We start from the raw sequence: 6,218 nt of genomic DNA, 5'->3' as shown, positions 1-6,218 counted from the left end.
TGGGCTGCCCTGGCCAAAGATGCAATTGACAAGGGAGATCAAGAGCTGATAAGTTCGGCTCGAGAACTGGCTTGTCCGGTTGTCTTTAACCCTCAGGCTGGTGGAGGAATTCAAGCCACAATTAGTGCTCTTGACTGGGAATTGTTATCTCAATTGCAAGCTGCTGTTAGTCAGTTTGGACTTGGGAGCGGACCAGCTAAGCAAATGCTTGATTATATTTTTAACACCAGTATCCTCCTCGTTAATGATTGTCTTGGCATAGTTAAATTAATCTTTACCCACCATCAACAATTGCTGTTTAATGATCATTGGCGGATACTTGTTAGTGAGTGTGTGGTAGTTCAGAGACAGCCGGCTGACCCTCTGCGTGGTGTCACTGTTGATGAACTTATGGGTCTGGGACGTTTCCTTCGTACTGATGCACAAGCTTTAATAGGTCAAGAGAAGTGCCGGGAAGCAATGAGGTTAGTCAGACTCGCAATAGATAGAGTAAAGGAACCAGGAGGCATACCTGTGTATATGGGAATTAAGCAAGGTAGAGACGAATCATTTGGTGCTTTCATAGATAGAGTTGCTGCCGCGATTGAGAGAGCAGGTGTCGCAGAATTTATGCGCGGGGCTCTTCTCAAACAGTGTTCAATTCAAAACTGCAATTCGGCTACTAGAAATGTACTTAATACCTTAGGTGCAAATTGGACTATAGAGGAGGCATTAGAACGGATGGCCCTTATACCAAACGGACAACAGGCTCTTGTAGTAGATGCCATAAAACAGTTAGGAGTAGGTTTACAAGAACAGGCAAAATCCGCTCAGAATCAGGTGTTGGCCGCTCTTGCACCCCTTCAAACATCGGCTGCACTTACAGCATCAAATAAAGAGGACCACTTGCGCCGGGAATGCCAAGCACCTTCAGAAGCCATCGCTGCATCATCGGTGCTCTTTCCTGCCCCTAACCCGACACCACAGGGAGCCACCGCGGGCGAAGCTGAACGGCCGCGAAGGGAGTAACCCGCAGCGCAAAGCAGAGATGAATTAGCAGAAGGATTCAACAGGACTTTGGACTTATAGTTACGGTAAAGGGATTTTCCATATGGTTTACGGATTAACGGAAATGTGTGAACTCGACACGGGCGCGCCTCTAGGGCCAACGGGAGGCAGCGGCGGGGAGAGCGGAGCCACCGCGCGGAAGGAGCCGCGCCGACTCGGGATCAAAGCCGCCGCCGCGGGAGCCGCGCCGGGAGCGACCGAAGCGCGCCGCGGGGGGAGCGACCGAAGAAGCCGGCGCCGCGGGAGCAGAGCGCCGCGGGGGGAGCGAAGGAGCCGCGCCGCCGCGGGGGGAGCCACGCGTGCAGCGGTGCCTGCAGCAGTCAGCCGGCAAACAGTGAGTAAACAAAGAGCCCAGCGCGGGGGGGGAGTTTTCGCCCGCTCCGACACGAGCGCTGCAGGACCGGAGCACTTTTTCAAGCGGGAGCGTTTCTCCCTCCGCCCTGCAGCCGACAAAAGCTACAGTTTAAGACTTAACAGTCGTAATAATTGTGAACTTTTGTCAGCAAAAGAAAAGATTCCTATTGCAATTGAAAGACCAGTGAAACTAAACAAACAACACCAAGGACTATTGCTGTCAGGATGTTCTTCACCTAAGTTGGGAAGATCTTTTGTTCTCCCTAGCACACGCTGTGAAACTAAAGCCCAGCACAGACTGTAAAACAGAAATCAGCGTAAATGGATGCAAGAGTCAGATTTCGGCCGGTTTGACTCGGCATTAGTTATGCTGTCTTGGAAACACCTGTATTACCAGAGACTTTGAACATCAGAAGTCTGGATGGCTGGGTTGATGAAACGTCAGACTCTGGGGCTGTGTTTTGAAAAATTTAAAAATGTTAAGATGTGTTAGAATGACTGTATGAGTGAGATGTAATGACTGTGTTTTTGTATTCTTTAAGCTTTGTTTAAATGTGATAGAGGTAAAAGCAAGCACTGAATTCAAAGGAATTTTTTCACAGGTATACCTTGAATAAACTTCTGTTTAAGTGTATTTAAGTATAAAAATGCTATAGCAAATACGTGAAGAAAAGTTATTTTAGCTGAATATTTTAGAATCAGGCCTGTAAGTAAGTTATAGTAAATGCTATATATTATTTCTATAGTAAGTTTTATCTGTTATTAAGTAGTTTGAGTTAAGTTATCTATCAAGTGCCATTAAATGTTAAATACTGTTAAGGTTTAGTTTTGTTAATTATCTCCTGTTAAGTAAGTGATAGATTCTGTTAAGTTTGAATTAAGTGCCGTTAAAAGTTAAATATTATTAAAGTTAAAATTGTTAAGTTTATTTTTGGTCAAGTTCGAGGTCTGCTAAAGCTTAAATTATATATAGATTTAAGTTGTGTGGGATTTGAAGCCAGTTAAGTTCTGTTGAAATTGGTTTCTGTTTAGTTTGAGTGTTATTAAGTCTGGGTAAAGCTAGATTCTGTTTGGATTATATTGGGTTGAGGTGTGTAGAATTTAAAGTCAGGTAAATTTTGTTATAGATAAATTTGAATTAGATTTAAGTGATTTTACATGTTTTGCAAATAAGTCTGCTATAATTAGTCTTGTTAGGCTTCACAGAGGATGAATGAGTAACTGAAATTAACTTTATTTTAATAATTCTGTTTAGTATATTTATTTTAGGCATAATTTCCTCAAAGCAGCTAATTCTGTAAATTACTTTCATATATTCTAAAGTTCTTAGAGCATTAATTTATTGCTGCTTTCTAAGTTTATATCTTCCAGAACACTTTTTTAAAAAAAGGTTAGATCTTGTTATTTAGGCAAGTTATCATTATTCCACCCTAACATATCTGTGCTAATGCAGCTAAGTCATAAGACAAGCAGGGAAAGGCACAGCTTACATAACTTAGACTGTAGTCAAATAGGAGATCCGTTGTTCTGGAGTAAATGTAAACAAGTGATGGTTTCAGCTCTCCTACCATGGGGTGCTGCAAGCAAAGCAATGACTTTAGCAAAACAAATAGGGTGTTGGACTAAGGGTGAATTAAATAAGACATCACAGATATTAGATATGCTAACTGCAGATGTACAAAGTGTTAATCATGCTGTTTTACAAAATAGAGCTGCTATAGATTTTTTACTGCTAGCACAAGGCCATGGTTGTGAAGAGTTTGAAGGGATGTGTTGCATGAACTTATCTGATCATTCTGTATCTATTCATGCTAAGTTAAAAGAGCTACGACTAGGGCTTAACAGCCTTAAGGAAGAAGAAGGATTGGGAATTGATGAATGGCTTAAGAGTTTAGGATTGGGACCATGGTTAAGAAATCATGTAATATATGCTATAGGGATATTAGGTGTACTTCTATTGCTTTTATTTATCTTGCCTTGCTTCTGCAGCTGTATCCAAAATATGATCAGTAGAACTATTGAGAAGACCTGGCAAACTAACCTCTTTTCTCTCGAAGAAAAAAAACGGGGGAGATGTGGAGAGGTTAGTTCAAGAATGGCTTAAAGAAAAAGGCCATGAAACATACAATTGAGAGAAAAGTAAGAGGTAAAAGTAAAAGCAGTTTCTAACAGCTCTCAGCCTTCTGATTTGTGTAAACAATTAGACTCTCTCAGGCATCATTCTATAAACAATGGAGTTCTCAGCTTGTCTTCCCATGGCAAGCAGAACACCGTCCTTGGGAAGGCCTGTTATCCTGGGAACAGATGCAGAGGTTTTGGGAACACTAGTTTCTGTTGTAGTTTCGGGTTTCTGTTTTGGTTTCTGCTTATGATAAACAATTGTAGGTATTCTAAAACAAAAGGTGTGGTTACAGTTTTCTCTGTTAGCCTATCATGGAGTTGGATTACAGAATATTCATGAAGTTCGTTAGTATTGTTATATAAGGTGATTGATTGATCAATAAAGTTGAGTTTCGATGCATAACTATGGTCGATTCTCCCTTCATCTCCAACAGTGGAGGTCTAAAAATGGCTAAGAGATGGCCGTGGAAAGGTAAGAGCTTAGCTCCAGAGCAATTTTTAAAGTGGAATCAGACCCAAATTTTTGGAACATTGAAGAGACCTGAAGGATGGATTTTAAGCCATCAAGTAATTGGAAGTATTTGTATAACTCGAGAAGGAAGAAAATTTAATAAAGCAGAGAGGCATTCTCTTTGTAAATCCACATTGGTGGTTAATATGGATAATCATTCAAAAATTTGGTGACCTGAAAACTCTGTTGGATATTGGGGACCAATAAAAGAAATAAATTGTGAATGGGATAAACAGATTAATTTATGCTGGTACAAAAGTCCTGGAGCTGACCCCTACCAATCCATCGACAGCCTGAGGTCTTATTGAGAACAACTGGAAAAAACTGATAAGAAATGGAAAGCCCCAGATGGGATATATTGGATTTGTGAGCAACGAGAATACAGTGTGTTACCTCAAAAATGGGGAGGAACCTGTACCTTGGAAATAATACAACCCTCCTTCTTTGTTCTACCAAGGTCTAGGAGCAATGTGTTAGGAACTCTGCTGTATGAAACCTTGCAGCGGAATAAAAGAGATTTGAGTCTCAACTTTCCAACAGCAGGAGGGAACCAAAAAATGGGGGGAGGACGAATGGCTTGCGGAACAAATTATAGCATATTACATCCCAGCAACATGGGCTCAGGATGGGTCATGGGGATAAAGGCAGATTGGTGGGGTAACCTATTTGGAGGTGTTTGGTGGAAAAAGTTGGGGTTCATGTTGTTGTGTTCAGTTCTGGGACTTCTGTTTCTACCTTGTATGATTCCGTGTTCTATTAGGTTAATTAATTCAGTGATTCAGGGGATGCAGATTACAACTATGTCTCAAGATTCAGAACCCCCAGAAAAAGGAAAACCAAAATCTGTAATGGTCCTAACAGCTAAATCGACCCAGGTAAAAGAACAAGGACCTAAAGAGATTGAAATAGCCCAAGAAATGTTAAATAAATTTGAAAAAGAGTGTGAAAAATTAGAGGCAGCAGCAGAAATGCTGGAAAAGTTTGAAGCTGAAAGGAGACAACGAGAGAATCAAAATTTTGAAGAATATAAAGGTTATCAAGGTACAGCTTTTTAAATACAGCACGAATCATAATGATCAAAAAGAGAAATGAGGGATTTGTGATAAATAGGTATGATTCGTGCTGATAAAAATTTATCAGTAATCAATATTGATGCAGTAATTAATATTTGAGAATAATAAAATAGTTAATAGTTAAAGTTGTAATGTCAAAGAAGAGAGGGAAAGGAGGGGCTCCACCCACCCCCCCCCCCCTTCTCAGCATATGTTTTCAAGGGCCACAGGAAAGAAGCTGAAGATACAGTCGCTAAAAATGACCAAAGAACCTGGCTGGGTCCAAGAAAATGCTAATTATTATAACACTCCACGTCTGTCTTCTTCCTGCCCTGAAAATCCCAGCAGCTGGATATTTGGAGGAGGGAGGCTCCAGAGGTACTCCTCTACATTCCTATCTGGGCTACTATAGTGCTGAAGAAATTCCCCTGTGTGACCATTCCAGAGACACGTGTTGCTTCAGTGAGCTGCCAGGTGCCCTGTTCGATTAACCACCAATGCCACTCTCACCCAGAAGGAGCAGGTTTCTGTACCCATTCTACCCTGAGGTTCTGTCAGTAGAGTTGCAGATGCCTCATTCCATAAAGAGCCACTGGCTCCTACTGCAGCTCTCAGTGTTGTCTTGGTTTAAAGGGCAGGTGTGAGCCAAGGAAGGCCAGAACCTCCTTTGGAATGGAAAATGTGACCCCCTTCTGTCCGATTTTGGTGCTGTTTAGATGGTCTGGGGAAAAGCCCAAAGATGGCCTTGGGCCCCCGGGTTCGAAAGGACGAGAGGAAGCTTCAGATTTGTTCTTGGTCTTGGTGTTTATTAATTGCTTATCTAAAAGATTTTCTCTTGGCCTGACAGAGTTCTGCTCAGCAGTCAGCCATGGGCACACACTGAAAGCCCCTGGGGCGGTCACCTATCTTTATACCCGGAGTTACGTATACAATATTTATCATTTTTCTCCAATACCCTCTACCCATATTAACCAGTGTTCCCCTAGTAAGGTCCAATCCCGGAGTGCCAACTCCACCACAGAAGATGGAGGCTTAGAGGAAGAAGAAGAAGGAGAAGGGCACGCCCCAATCCCTCCATCTTGCCTCTCTAGACCCCCCTGTACAGGGATCTTAAACCCTGTATCTCACACTCC

The sequence above is a fragment of the Melozone crissalis genome, unplaced genomic scaffold (assembly GCF_028551555.1).
Source record: "Melozone crissalis strain CALT ecotype California unplaced genomic scaffold, PUWL_Pcris_2 ptg000027l_1, whole genome shotgun sequence".
Lineage (NCBI taxonomy): Eukaryota > Metazoa > Chordata > Aves > Passeriformes > Passerellidae > Melozone > Melozone crissalis.
The sequence above is the reverse complement of the archived record's forward strand: the minus strand, read 5'-3'. Positions refer to the sequence as shown.